The sequence below is a fragment of the Drosophila obscura genome, unplaced genomic scaffold (assembly GCF_018151105.1).
Source record: "Drosophila obscura isolate BZ-5 IFL unplaced genomic scaffold, ASM1815110v1 contig_200, whole genome shotgun sequence".
NCBI lineage: Eukaryota > Metazoa > Arthropoda > Insecta > Diptera > Drosophilidae > Drosophila > Drosophila obscura.
Genome location: NW_024542791.1, coordinates 5,860,699 through 5,876,490, shown reverse-complemented (window position 1 = coordinate 5,876,490; position 15,792 = coordinate 5,860,699). Strand labels below are relative to the sequence as shown.

General features: G+C 41.4%; 1 long non-coding RNA gene across 1 annotated transcript; it reads right to left on the bottom strand.

The window, feature by feature from the left end:
* Window positions 1-212: 212 nt before the first annotated feature.
* On the bottom strand, window positions 213-770 carry LOC111073366. The gene is made up of 3 exons (XR_002607694.2): window positions 610-770; window positions 449-534; window positions 213-364 (listed from the first exon to the last, which is right to left on the bottom strand). It is a non-coding gene; the product is annotated as an uncharacterized LOC111073366 (long non-coding RNA).
* Between the last annotated feature and the right edge of the window lie 15,022 nt (window positions 771-15,792).

Sequence of the window (15,792 nt, the reverse complement as noted above, 5' to 3'; positions counted from 1 at the left end):
GTACGTGGCAGATTTAAGCAGACCCCCAAATAATTATCTGCAAGGATATCCTGACATCAATCTCTCTTGTGGAATCTAGTTTTTATATCCATACCCGGATCATAATTATAGCCAGAATGAAGAAATTAATTTTTAGATGCTTCCCCCAAGAGACCTGCAAGATACCCGCTACTCATTCTACATAAATCATAAGCTCACAAATTTAGATAATGACTGAGTACGGGTATAAAAGTAGAGTCGCGTCCTCAGAAGCGACTCAGACGTTCTTTCTCGTTTTTTTATTGTGTGTTTCCAGAAGCATTTAGTTTGATCCATAACCAATGATCCGTGTAATCGTATTATTTTTATCATCTGATATGGTACACTAAATGTTATTGAATAGAATTTATCATGAATCCATCGCCCGAACATGAAGTTGGTACTGTTGCAGCTGCTCTTCCTCGCTTACCTATCGTTTAGCCAAGCCATCATTCAGCCTATTCGCTTTATCTCATCTGAACCGAATGCAAGGAGTAAGGGATAGTAATGTAGCTTCTATACTAACGATCGCACGAGCAAAAAGTCTATGTGGGGAACAAAATAAATAGATATGTCTTAATATATCTTTACCTCGTTTTCCCAGCATATTTCATTTGTTACGATGATTTGGTTTTACTTCAAATACCGTATAATGTTCTTTGTTGTTCCTGAATCAATTAAAATATCTTGGTTGGATCCATAGTAGGATGTGATCTTTTTATATTCAAAATTTGTGTGGCTATTAACCAATAGTATTCTCCAATCGCCCGAACATGAAGTTGGTACTGTTAAAGACGGTATTTCTTGCTTTCCTGGCGTTAAGCCAAGTAAGTAAAGAACTTTGTGACTTTGGATTGGACAATTCAGACCGCCGTCTTTTAGATTTTATTGTATAATAAAAGCACATTTACAAAAAGGACTACCTGTCGATTATGTTATCGAATCAGATAGATCGTCAGTGATCCAAATAGTTAACAAGTTAATTTTGTTTTACTTTAAATACCGTATAATGCTTATTGTTGTTTCGAAACTAATTTAAATATCGTAGTATATTACATTAATAATGATCCCTGAATGACGTAATCTAAATATGATACCATCTGCTATACAATATGTTGCTATAAAGTAATATAATTCCTTATTCATTAATCCCCCAAACATCAAGTTGGTACTGTTGCAGATGGTCTTACTCGCTCTTCTGGGACTAAGCCATGCATTGCCCGCCCGATAAATTAATAACCACTATAAGATGCTTAAAAAATGCTCCCTAATTGAGTTAAAAGGGAGACAAGTTGTTGTGTATCCACATGTATAGGTTGAAGGCTGAATGCTAATAAAGGATCGCTATGTCATAGCAACGATCGGAGCAGAATCAAAAATACATATTTGGATATTTAATTATAGCAGACATTTTTTAGCGTAATTCTACTGAACTTCTGAGGAACGGAATCACTTTCCGTCTGCCTAATTATTCCACGATTACACTATGCCCTTGTACAGCAGGCATAGGAAAAAAAAATGCTCCAGTTAATTTTCGCTTGACTTTGCCTGCTCCAACGCTCCACCAATCCGCTTCCTTTCTGGCCTTGCCGGATCCGGCTCCTTAGACCCTTCCACGCCCACAACTTTGCCCAGTTTTTGTGTGTTTTTGTGTGTTGCTTGAGTAAACTTTGGATCCGCTGCGTGTATCCGTTTTTGTTTTCGTTCTCTGGTGCTGCCTGAGCGGCAATGCAAATGTTTTCCTCGCTTTGCTCTCGTCTTTTCTGGGGGCCTTTCAACATTTTCTTTTTCTCTGAGCTTGTCACTGTGCTTTACATTTTTCGGAGGCTGAGGCTGAGCCTGAGACTACGACTGGGGCTGGGGCCTGTGTCTCTTTGTAAACATTTCATTTTCCATCAAGGTTGCGTTTTTAATTATCTTTCCTTTCTCTGGTTGCTCGATGTGATGGGTTCATTCGGCTTCTCTCTTTTATTTTCTTTTCTTTTCGTTTTTTTCTTTTCTTTAGCATATTAGGTTCAGGCTCTTTCTGTTTCTACATCATTTTGTGTGGCTCCTCGCCGCTGCACATCCCCGAAACAGTTGCCACGAGCTGATGAGCTTTTCACGCATTGTAGGCGCGCGCGGAATAAAAACCCAGCGTCTGATGCTGATGCTGTGCATGGGGGCCGGGCCCTGTGGCAAGGGTCGTGTCAGTTTAGCTCCGCTCGGGTCCTGAATGCGAGTGGTTTACTTTGGAGATTAGTTTATCTAAAGTTAATGAGGGTTAAAACTAATAGGCGAATGGCTTAATTTTTAATTATGAGACTTGCTCTTCTTTTGTGGTTTCTTTTCTTCGTTGTCTTTGTCTTTGGGTTCAGTTTGTTTTGATTTCCTTTGCATTTTTGTGGGTCGCTTCGCCCTTGACGCTTTGGTGGCAGTTAATATAAGCCGCCGTCAGCATAATGGCCTCTGAAAATGGGTTCTTAAACATCAGCTTTAAGGAAAGCCACTTAACTGGAAAGATAATCCCAACGAAGTTAATCTCTGTTCCTCGCTATTGCCTTCCATGTATGGTCATCCGATACACTTTTCATTATTAGTTTTTCCCCCGAAATACTCGACAGCGGAAAACTTTCATTTGGGAATGGATTCCATAAATTGTCAAGGCCTGTTGTCAAGGTGTCTTGGACACATTTTCCAATTAAATGACTAAAACTCGAAATTCCCTGCTGTTTTATTTGTTTTTATTTGTTTTTTTCAGTTGACAATTTATTGAGCAGCACAGGTTCGAATTACGCTCTTTGGCAAATTTTTGATTTGCTCTCACATCGGTGTCCTGTGAAATATTAGTCGAGCTGTCATAACAATCGCACAGGGGATATATTGTACACATATGGGCCTCTACGTATTTGACGTGGTATTGGCAGTGGCAGTATATACACACTCTCTCTGGGGTATATGGATTCTAGAGCGGTATGTAATCGAAATGGTATAAAGATAGAAAATATCTACCTATTTTTTCATTGGGAATAAAGAATCAAAAATTAAGTTAATCTAATTTATAATGGTTACGAAAATTATACAAAAATGAAGTCATAATGTTTCCAAACAAATCCAACCTCTATCTGTACCTATTGCACACCCGCTGGAGGTGTCAAAAATTCGATACCCTCAAGTGCGTGAGGTGCATCACTCCTGTGATATTTATGAGGGCAGAAGAAGGCAAGGCAATCAGACACAGGCTGCGCTCCAGACGGTGGGCCACAATTTATGCGGCAACCCTTGAACCAGGGGCTCTAAATTATTTTTTAATTTCTCCCATTCCCAGTCCCAGTCCTAGTCCTAGTCCCAGTTCAGCCACGGCGCACGACTTAAGGAAAGTTTCGGCTTGCGTCGGGCCGAGAACAACAAACAACATAATAATCAAGTCAATAAAAAAGTCATAAAAAAATAGAACAGAAAACCGAACCGAAAATTTCACAAAAGGCCGTCCGGGGCCATGTCCTGTGGCCAAGTCTATTTATCTATGTGTGTGTGTGTGTGTGTGTTTTCCGTGTATCTGTGTGTGCGTGTATCTGTGACCTGTGGCATGACCAGGACATGCCATAGACAAATATCAGACAAGACAAGGCAAGACAAGACAAGACAAGGGAGAGCGCAAACGAAGAACTTGTAAGAACGATAAAGCAGACAATAAAAACCACGAAGCCTAATAAAAATTACATTTTATTTTATTTCCTGCTCCCAGTGTTTGTCCTGCAACAATTTTAAATAGTCAAAGGCACGCACGTCAACAGGGGGACCGACCGACCAGGCTCTCAGTCTCTGAGTCTCTTAGCCGAACAGAGGTCTGCCGGGACTCTCTAAATTACAGCCAAGATATTTGGTTACCAGATAGCGTGGGCACATCCTCCTCCATTCCCACATTCCCATTCCCATTCGCATTACCAACACCCTCTTTTAAGCCATGGCCCAGTAAGTAATGACTCCCCCGTGTCCGGGACTGAAGTACAATTTGTGGACATTTAACTGTTTCTAATAATTATGTAAATGACTGTCACTTGATGCGGCACTTTTGTGGCATGTACCCGGGTGGCTCCTGCCTCCCACACTCATCTGCTGTCGCGTCTTGGTCCATCCATTGTCCGTCGCAGCAATTCCTCAATTATATAGGGGGATGTCCTGGAAGAAAGACTGCTGTCCGAGTAGTAAAGGAAAATTGTCAAATATAATGATGGTTCCTGAAGTCACTCCATTGGGAACAGCTTGGAAATGTGTCTACAGTTAAAGTATACTCGTATTAAGTTGCAATTTATAAAGTTAAAAAAAGCGAGGAATATTTTTAGAAATTACTGATTTCAATTGAAATGATTTTGTTATTTAGTTACTAAATTTTCAGCGCTCTTTATACCCTTGGATAGATTTATATATTTTAGAAGGCCAATAGTTCCGGGAGGAATATCTCCCACTTGGACTGTTTTGAGTAGGTGTTGGAGTAGATTTTTCATCATTATGTGATGTATGGGATATGTATAGGGTAGGGTTTGAAGAGAGCATTGATTCAATGCATTGCTTCATCGGTAATAAAGGACTAACAAGTAATATCCTTTACCCATCCAATGTAATATCCTAAACCATTCTAAAGTAATATCCTACTACCATAAACTACGCCTTGCTCCGTTTTGGGCAATTTGGTGAGTGCAGCAGTATCCCCCGCCATTCAAGAACCATTTGGAGGAATGCGAGAGTTCAAGTCCTCCCATTTATATGGTCCTTGGCTCCTTGGCCGGCAACAATGGCTCTTGGTCTTGGCTTTGGCTTTTCCAAGTCCCATTCCACTGCAGCGGACCATAAAATTATTATGCAAATACACAGAAGAGTACGGCGGAGGAGGAGAATGGTGGAGCGAAGGACTGTGGAGAGGTGTGGACTGGGAGTGTGCACATATTAGGGCTACAAGCCGTTAATATGCAAATGGCACCGCGACTCATTCATAAAAAGGGATTTTTCCATAGCGTAGCGCAGTCCTTGAATGTCGTCGTCTGGGTCCTGGCAACAGGATGTGGCGGCCATTCATGGCGATCACGATGGGAGTTGCACGGAGTGGAATTCAGGACCGTGGCGGGGGATGAGAACCAAGGCAGGACAATGGCAGGGATACTCTCGCATGTGCATAGTTTGTAAGACTAATGAGTGGTTCGGGGCGGAACGGGGGAATTAAAAGTGAACATTACCCCAACGGAATTCTATGGAAAGGAACAGAATGGACTGAAATGGTGTCTAAAAGGAAAAGAAACCTCTTCGCAAAGATTAAAGATGCATAAAGTTTTAGGAAAAGATTTGGTACTGAAATTCATAGAGCAGGAAAAGCTGTCAAGTGGATTGGTATTGGTAGATGGTATCCACTTGTATTTAATGTTTCTGGACATCGATAAATGTCAATGTCATATCCATGATCCATGGAAAGCTTAAACACTTTCATAGTTCCACCAATGTCCTGCACAAAGAATTGGATATTCCGGTACATTAAGACATAACCTCGAATCTCTCCTTGAATTACATAAAATTGCACAAAGCAAAGCACAAAAGAAAGGCCAAGAAAAAGCAAAGAAGAACAGAGAAGTGCGAAAGGAGAAAGGAGAATCAGGAATGGCTGAGGAAGTGCACACAGAGAACAGTTTCGCCACTCGGCTGTGGCAGAGTAATTTCATAATTATGCAGGCACAAATGCCATTGTTTGACCTCTCCACCCCTCACATATATGTAGTACTCGTACCACTCGCGTATTATAGTATATACTCGTACTTCTATATACAGGGGACAGCCTCAAGTGCAGAGCAGCGAGAAGTGTATAATTATTTGTTGCCTTGTAATTTTTCACTTAATTTCCATGGTCCGGGGCGTGACATCCGTTTTCTGCTGGTCCAAAAGTGTGCAATTATTTTTCATATTTTTTGCGCCACATCTTTTCCCAAGCAAAGGGAAAGGAAAGTTATGCATTAACTTAAGTCCGCGAGAATTCCCATTAGAAGGTACTACTACTATAAGCGAAGAACTTTTCAGAATTTTGTTGCATATTATTCATGCTTCTTACTTGACATTATTCTCATCACATAAAACGCTTTAATCTCATCGTTAGTTAACCCCTAAGAATAAAATGAAATGTCTGCCTTGGCTTGGAACTAAGAATTTATCAAGTTACAATTTAATTATGGAATCAAGATAGATACCATTTCATATCAATATCAACATAAGTTTTGGGAATTGTTTCGTTAATTTTGCAAAACAATTTCTAAATTCTTTTTGCTCATTTAATTTTCCTCATTAAGTTTCTTTCTATACCTTAGGAATATATTTTTTGTGGTTACTGTTCTAGTATATATCCTTCAAAAACTTCCATTAGCACACATTTTCCTCGAAATATTTTGTTGAATTTTTCTCGCTCATTTCTGCTGCTCAGATTCTGCTGTACAAAAAACACTTAACGCTAATCATCATATAAATGGTTTGTAAAATATTAGATAAGGCCATGAACGAAAAAAAAAACTGTTAAATGTTTTGGAATTAAATGCGTGATTTACCCCGTTGCTGGTGCTGTTTCCCTCGGCTCCATTTGTTCCTGCAGGCCCTGCTCGTGCTTCTCTTTGCCCTCCAGGCCCTGCTCGCGCTCCTGCTTCTCATATTCCTATGGCTTCTGTTCTGTTCATTCAGCTCCACTTGCTTCTGGTCCTCCTTTACCAACTTCATCCCAAGTGGCTTTCTCTGCTGTGCTCTCTGCTCTCTCGTTCTCCGCTCCTCAGCGGGCGAGCAGCAACGCGATTTTCCATTAAATCCTTGAACAGCTAACGCGCTTAACTCTCCTAACCGACAAACCCCAAACCCCAAGCCCTGCCGCCTGCGAAACCTCACCCACAACCTCTTGGTGAGAGCAGCAGCCCCAGCGCAGAGCTTATGCAAAAATTTTGTTTTATAAAATTTTCAAGTCAAGCGCCTAATCCCAACACTTATTCTTATACACTTCAATGTCTTGAAACTAGAAGGGGCTGTGGGGCTGCTGCTGAACAGCAGGAGGTGGTGCAGGGGAGGGTAAGAGGAACGGCATTGGGGGCGGCGGTATAGCTCTTTGTCGTCTTGGGGCTGGGCATTGAAAAAGTTTTTCTTTTCCCAGCCAGACAATATTTTATGACAAGTGCTAGGAGCACGGGGCGGTCTGTCCTAAGAGGCGGTGGTGCGTCTTTAGCTTTCAGGATGGGTGTTGGCTGTGGTTACTGCGCGGGGGGAGGCGTGGCAACACATTGGCACATTTCGGGATTATGCCACTGAAAAATTCATTCATTTCCTGCTTATTTTTCACGACAAAACGAACCCTGGCTCCCTCCCCAATCCCCTCTTGCGTCCCTAGGACACAGACCCCAACACTTTGTAATATATAATTAAGATTACAAGCTTTTTGGTTTAAGAATCTGAGACTGCGGCTGGGGACGCACGGGTTTTACGACGACTCCGGGTGACTGATAACCGAAGGCGAACTGTAGGCGGCCGCAGGAATTTATTCATGACCCGGTCCAGAGCCTTCTCTTCTCGGCTTACGGGATGGTTTATGTTGGGGCGCGACCTCTCACAGATTAATTTATGCGCTGCGTAATTATTAAATCAAAAGTATTTATGCCCCAGCACTTCCAGGAATTGACAAGACAGAGTGACCCAACACTGGACTTCAAGGCGATAATAAACATTTAAGGGTTTCATTTTGTGGGACAGATATTTTGTGGTATTTCAGAATGACTAACAATATATACAGACATACTTATACGAATCATTTCTTCGTAATAGTTTGAGTAGAGTAGCCTATTTCAGCTGAATAAGTAAACTAACTGCCTAAACGGGTTAAGATTGGCCAGAGTACCTGTAGATGGCTCTCCAATCAGTTGATTTCCCAGTCCCTGCCCCATGGGGGACATTCATCTTGCATATTCCATTGTCTTCCACCCACAATTGTATAGAAGGTGGCGGAAAATGTGGCAAATTGTCAACCATTTGACAGGCCACATTAACAAGCATCCCGTCCTGGGGTAATACGATACCATTTCAGTTTCAATTTGCATGACGCATTAATCAGCATTCGATTTGAATCTCGTTATCTGGCTATGCTTCAGAGTGTCCTCCTCCCTCCATCCATCCATCCAACCAGCCAGCAACCATTCTTACAGCAGTCATCCTGTTTGGGGGCCACGGCCACTCCTCCTCCCTCTCCCTTGACAACCGCACGCAATAAATTCGAGCATCAAATGGTGAGTAATTTCTTTATGTTGCTGGTGTAATGTGCCACCATAACTTAGCCAGGGCCAACGATAAGGATGTGGAATGGGTGCATGGAACTTGGAACTGGAAGCTGGGCAGAGGCAAAGGCGGAGCTACCTGAGTGAAATTAGTATGCCAAGACATGAAAATCATTAGGCCAAAGACAAACCGTTCTAGCCGGGCTCTGCTCGGGCTCCTTCTGCATCCGTGGGTGTCACTAATTAAATTATATACATAACAGGCGGACACCAGAGGCACAGCCTCCGACCTCCTGGCGGCACCACCACCACCAATCAGTTCTCTGGTTGAGGCCGAGGGCATCACATCACAAGACTAAATCTTGTCCCAACCGCAGGTGTAATTAAAGAGCTTCTATTGCAATAAATTTACTCGCCTTTGGTTTGTCTTTTGTAAAGCCCTCTGCTCACACGCATACAGTGCGTTTCACACTGGTAGGATGGTTAAGTTCTTACTTGCTGAACAGTCATGGAACAGAAATAATCGATGGAGTCAGATTTTGAATCGAAAAACATTAAAAATCAAAAAATTATCAAAATGTTTTCAAAAATTGTCAGTTTATCGATAATAAAAATATTTAGGTAGCTATAAAATTATAGAGGATTCAAACTACTTATCGGCTAGCCCTTTGTTATGCTCCTGAAACGCACTGTATACCCACTTGTATGTAAATAATTTCAGCTAATTTGAGTTAAACAAAGCTTAGCATGCAAAATAGTTAAGGTCGACAATCATTGGGTCCTCCGGACTATCCCGTTTTATCTCCTAGTGCTACACTTTCCAAAGATCAAGCTGTTTCATCGTCATTTAGCCCTGGGGACCGACCACATCCAACTAATTAAAGGTACCCCAAAGGGTCACTCCGTGTGAGATTGTTTTCGATAAAAATTATACACAGCTCGAAAGTTGTCCGACCGCAATTGTCCCCTACAATCCACTTCATGCCGTACTGCCAGCGTTTTTTCTATTTTATTTTCACTTTTTAATTTGATGCGACTCCAGAAAAAAACGAGGAGACGCACCCGAGAAGCAGAAAGGTTCCGGGAGCCCTTCGGCAACGGGTTAAATCGCTTGTAATTACGCTACATAAATTTTAAATAAGTATCCGTTTCGTTTCTTTTCGCCGCTCGTTCCGCCTCCGTGCACTCAAAGGATTTACATAGATATATACATATATATTTTCGAGTATATTTGAAATTCTCTTTGTGTTAATTGCGCTGGTTAGCCGAGCATCGATGTGGGAAAGTCAGTGCCCAAGTCAACCCCGACTTGACCTTTTTTTTTTACCAAAAACCCCTTTGTATGCAAAAGCAGCGATGGGAGGCCGAGGCCCGTGCTTTATCTGGGAGAGAGCTTACATGCTAATTGTAACCAAAAATCCTGTTTATTGTGTGCACATCAAACTTTTAGTGTTGGTAAGCGGCTTAGTATTCAAATTGAATGTAATACATTTCCCCAAATTGCATGCGAGTCGGGTCTTAGCGTAAATTCCTTGGGATTCCAGCTGACTTAAGCTGCCATTGCTCCAAAGGGTGGGCATGGTGACTCTTTGCTGATTCCCCGATTGTTCGTGTTGGGTTGGGGCTGGGTCTGTGTATGGTTCTGGGTTTTGGGTTAGGGATATATGGACCCCAAAAAGGTCAACGGGGTAACGCAAGCAGCGTTGATACTTATGATTATGTTGTGGCCATTTCCAGTGGTTGGGTGGGGATTTTTACGAGCAGCAGCACCCCTACAAAAAAGCTTATGTGCGAGTACATAATGCTAATCGGCATTACGATAATGCTCTTTACTGCTGTACTACCCCCGCCCCCCAAATCAGCTGTAAGCGGCGATCGTTGAATCGGTTAATGGCAGACCCTTTGTATCGGTTACCTTTACAGGTAGCTGATTTTGTCGTATTAACTAATGGTAGGGGTGATACGAGTGGAGCCTATAAATTTTTAAGCAGCTGTATTCATTTCCAGGAACAAGAAAACCAAATATAGGACTATCTATTGCTGAAAGCATTTGTACGGGAATTCCTCCGTTAAGACGCAAAATAATAATTTTCTGAGATTCAGAACCTGATGCAATTTGCTCTAACAGAAATGGAATGTTTTTCTCAGACTCTAACTGAATTTGTTAGGGCTTCCCCATGAATACACCGCTTCCCTTTTCTCAAATAGAAATTACAACAGACTCGTTATAAATAATTTAAACCGCTTTCAGCATGTTTTTTTGTGTGTGTTTTGGTGCTCCTATCACTCATTTCCGTTGAAGGTTGGCAAACATTTTTTAGCACTTTTCGCTGACATTGGGATTTCTTTACAGCCAAAGGAGAGCTATAAATAACCGCAAGGGGCCGTTATTTCTTGCCCCACTCAAGGAAAATAAATGCACCTGTTCATGTCATTCGGCATTTCTTCATATCATGACCGATATCCGGCTTACGCTTAACCAATAAAAATGTTCCAAATAATCACATTAAATATTACCTCCGCTCTCTCCTTCGCTCGCCCACACACGCGTACTATACATAAAGCGCATCAATTTTATGCCTTGAATAAGAGAAGGAACCAACAGCCACAGAAAATAAAATAAAGAAAAACTCCATTGAAAGGCATTAAAAATTGTTGCGTGGGTATATGCCAATGGTATGGATGGTGGCTGGTTCCTGGGAGGGTTTTCAAGGAAAAACCCTACTGCCAACAAACCACTCACCGCGGGCGGCCCTTGTCGTTGTACTTGGCAAAAGCGGATATTGATAAATTCACGGCAATCAATAAAAAGTGATAAATGACAATTGCGTGTACGCCAAAAAAAGCAGAGCGAAAAAAATAAAATGGAACCAAAGAGAAAGAAGACGAAAGAACAACATCGGGAATCAGAGAAGTAAACTGCGTGTACGGAAATGAATTTAAAACTTAACGAGTTCGGGGTCGCCACCCTATCCTGTTCCACCATTTAAGAACCTATCTGAGGGTATGCCAGCTTTGGGGAGAGCTTTGTCCGGCACAAGCAAACATACCCATCAGGAAGCAGCTTGCCCAATGAAGTGTGTCGATAGAAAAACTAAGCGAATGTTTCATGCGCACAGAAATCTCCCATAAAGAGACTGCCATTTTGTCGAGAATATTCTGGAAGCAAAGAGAACTTTGACTCTATCAGAATTTCAATTCATATTCATTATTCCACAAGTTTTCTCTTTGGTGTGTAAAAAAAATAGCAAAGATTGAATTTTCCCTTAAAAGTACCTTGTGTGATTTCATCACTGCGTTAACTCTCTTTCTGATCCCAATCAATACTCTCCACTTAAGTGAATTTTGACTGCATTAAATATAAATAGAAAGAGTTGAACTGTAGGTGTCCCTTCACTTATATTATATGTTAATTATTATACGAATAAAATAGAGTATAAAACTTTCGATCTCCTCTAGGAAACCCCTCATCCTTCATTTATTTTGCACATCAATTTCCCCATCCAGGCGTTAATTGCATTTGCTTGTAGGAACAGGGGGAGTCATATATGTATGCATGTATGTAGCATGTAGGACAATTGTGGGCCCCACACACACCCGTTGAAGTCTACTAATTGCTTGCTAATATCCATTTCTCAACTGAATACGTTTCAGGGCTTTGATTTTTGTCATCGTTTGCCGGGCGAATGAGCAAAAGCAAAAGCGCAACACACAAGAATGAAAGAGAGACGAAAACAAAGAAAGGCAAAGCGAGCAAAAAATTACAATTAGAATGGAGTTTCGTCTGTTTCTTCATTCATTTTTACGGCATATTGCTGGGCCATTGTTCGTCATGCCTGAGTGCATTCCCGAGTGCAGCAGTGCAGGAGAGGGCGAAGGACCACTATATGCTTCAAGAGACATGCACACACACACTGAAAAGTCTAGAGAAAATGGTCGTTTGTCGCTCTGCTGACACAAAAACCAGTTTCTGCCATCAAATTGTTAACTGAAATAGGAAATCTTAGTTATGCATTTGTTCCACATTGTTTTCCACCCCTCCTGATGTTGCAAATGTAACATTCGCTGCAATTTGCCATCAAATGATGCAAAAGAGAGGTTTGCTTTGCTGTGTGAAGAGTTTTGGCACAGAGACTGAACAAGACTGAAGTAAATTGTCCTTCATTAAAGTAAATAATAAGTAAGTTGAGTAAAATTTATATAAATATTATATCAGCTTAAATCATTCAAATTTAGTTTGGCATGAATTAAAAAGTTTTTTCATTTAAGCAATGAAGTACCGTACAAAACAGATCAACTAAATCAAGCTAAGCTAATTTTAATGCAATCAAATTTGTTTTAGTTATTTTTAAGCGAGCTTAACCAAAAATACTAGTAAAGTTTTTTAGCGTTTGGTTTAGTTTATTTTAGTAGAATACAACTCAATAGAGGAAAGTTATTTTTTATTTAAAAATTTAGTTACACATTAAACCATATCATCATTCGGATATGGTTAGAGTTGATATTTCTCTCTGTCTTTTATGTGAATAAATTTGTAAATTTGTAATAAATTAAGAAATCTTTAAAAGTGAAATAGATTGCTTTTTTGTATGTTATTGGAGTAATTTTAATCATTTTATTTAGTCCAGTCCAATCTATTTCGGTACAGTTAAGTGCAATGCATAGAAGTTTAGTTCTACCTATTTGCTAATATACTTTAATGAGTACCAACTAATCGACACAGCCATACATATGTTTCTCTGTACAGTACCTACCATTGTGTTCTTTGCGGACATCATTACATGGGCGCTTGTTATGCCTTTTTGTCTTCCATATACAAGCACGTGTGTCCACAGAATACATGTGTATATTCATCTCTTTTTGTTGTTTGGTGTCCATCTCTGTCGTTTCTGCTTTGTTGCTCAATAAACTTGTTGTACAGCCACCGCCCCGACATATGGCCTGGTCGGTGGGGGGCAATCACTGTTAGCATAACACTAAAAATCACCAAACAATATCATCACACACTCCCTCTACCTCTCCCACTCTCGGGCACACAAAATAATGCAATTATGCAGGAGAGCGAGCACAGAGTTCAAAATAAAAATGGAGCCCTTTACTAAATTGCCGCTCATTTATTTGATTTTATGTGGCGACTGTACAATGGAAAGGAGTAGCAATGGAACAACGGTAACCAACAAAGCAACGGATAAACGGACAAACGGCCAATGCCAGCACACACTTGAATTTTATGTGTCAGGCCATTTGCTCGGCTAGTTTGCCATTATTAGTTGGGTTCTGTTCTGGGTTCTCCTACTACTGCCATTTCGCTTGGCAGGTAACAGGGTAGTCCTCGTCCTCGTGCATTGGGCGGAGTCGGAAGGAGCTGTTGTTGGCGTTGGAAGGAGTCGCAAACGAGCCATTCCATGTGTCTGGCGAAGGCGGAACCAAACGACTCGTGAGATGGCAGCAGACAGTAGACCAGCTAAGGATTAAATCTCTCCCTGCACATGGTGATGTGAGCGTCTTAAGCATTGTTGAAAATTGTGCACATTGATCTTTTATTTCGTGGTAGAAATACTTTAAATTTTCATAGGCGGAGGAAAGAAAACTAGAGCCTTAAATGTTTAGTTTGATACACTGAGTTTCACTCGACAAAACTTTCAGCTCAGCAGAGTAGGTAATAAGCTCTAACCGCTGATGTTCCCGTTCAAAAGCTTCTCCTCCTGACCATTTTATCCCGGGTATGCTTCCCTTTAAGCCATCTACTAGTTTGTCATTCTCTGTTGACCGCGTGAGAAACCGCTAAGTAATCACTTGCTTACGCTTACGCAGAAACCAAAAGCAAGTTTGAGGGAGAGGAGATGGAATCTTTTGCCAATTTTCAGACGAATTCAGAGAATGCCATTAAAAAACGCAGTGCACAAGAAAGTAGAGCCAGAGAGAAGGAGATCCATAGACAGCAGCAAGTAAAAGGGAATGCAAAATCAAAGTGTGATGGAGCTACCTGGCTGCTGGCCTGCTGGGCTGCCGGGCTCTGAGCTGTAAGCTGTCCGCTGCCAGCCGCAATGCGGCCGCAACACGAGGAGAGAGCCAGGGGCAGAACCAGAAGCAGAAGCAGGACAAGCACCAGAAGCAGTACCACGGGCAGGACAAGGAATGACCGACCAAAAGCAGGATCAGAAGCAGAAGCAGAGGGGACCATCGCCCAACAACACAGCACAGCAGGCGCAGTCCATTAAACGTGTCAAAAGACATGCAGCCCAAGGGACGTGCTGCAGCAGTTGAACTCAAAGAGAAGCCCACAAAACAAAGGGGAATCAAGTTGCCAGTTTCCTCTTGGAGATGAGACCGTGCTGCAAACCTCAATTTTTCGCTGCGTGTTTTGCGGATGTTGAAAAACCCAAAAAAGTGTGACCAAAATTACACAAATTCTCTCAATTTACACTTTTGAGTTTGATTCGATTTATCCATATTTTAGGAGGTTAATTTCCTCAGTAAATATTCGTGCTGGTTTTTTAAATCACATCCTGCAGCCCTAAGAGCCCAGAACATGACCATCTCTACTGTCTTTTTGTCATTTGCTTTCTCTTTTCTCGTCTCTCAATCTCCCCAAAGTTCTGAGTGTATGTGGATGTTGGCAGCTATCTACCATTACAGACTGCAAGTGCTCCCTCTCACTTTTTGTACCTTCTATTTCAGCTGCATATTTCGTTGGAACTTTCCGTTTTTGTTACGTTTTTTAAGGAACCTTTTAGATTTTATATTTCTTAATTATAAGCCTATTCCCTAACAGGGAATGTGTGGTTCCCGAAACCACATCAGCTTCGGATAAAAATTGGGAAAGATCAATAGAGAATATGTTAAAAAAAATAGCATCAATTAATTGTGTTTAATTAATTGAAATACATTTAATAGTGTAAAGTATTGCCAAGCTATTCTCAAACTAATTCTGCGAAAAATTCTGGCATGGGTAGCTGTAACTTGAACTAACAGCCACCGATATTAAACGGGTTATTGTCGAAAGGATGTTTAGGAAATCGTCATAAATGTATCTGCTTGTAAGATTTGTTTTGAATGCTGAATGATATTGAAATATTCTTCACTTTAAAGACGCTTATTCTCAGCCTCTATTCTGCCCTCGAACACATCTCAACCGCACAGTCAAGTGCAGCTTTGTTTTGGCAGCATGCCGCATGCGGTTTCTTTAACTTTTTTGGATTTCGCTGTATTTTTCCCTAGTTGCTCCCCTTCTGCAACTCGCTGATGAGGCATGGGGCATGACAATGAGCAACTGCCACACCCTGGAGCAGTTTTGGCAACACACATGCCAAAGAAAAGGCAACAGAAACAACAGCAACGACAACGGCGACAGGAAATTGTCAACAATAGCAAACCGCGTTGTCTGCGGGTAATTTGACATTGGGTGACGACGCTGACAAGGCTGATGAGGAATGAGGAGCGAGGAGCGACAAGTGCGGATGGAGCCTGGTGCTGTACTCGTATGATGATGATGGTGCTGGATGACTGGCTGGGT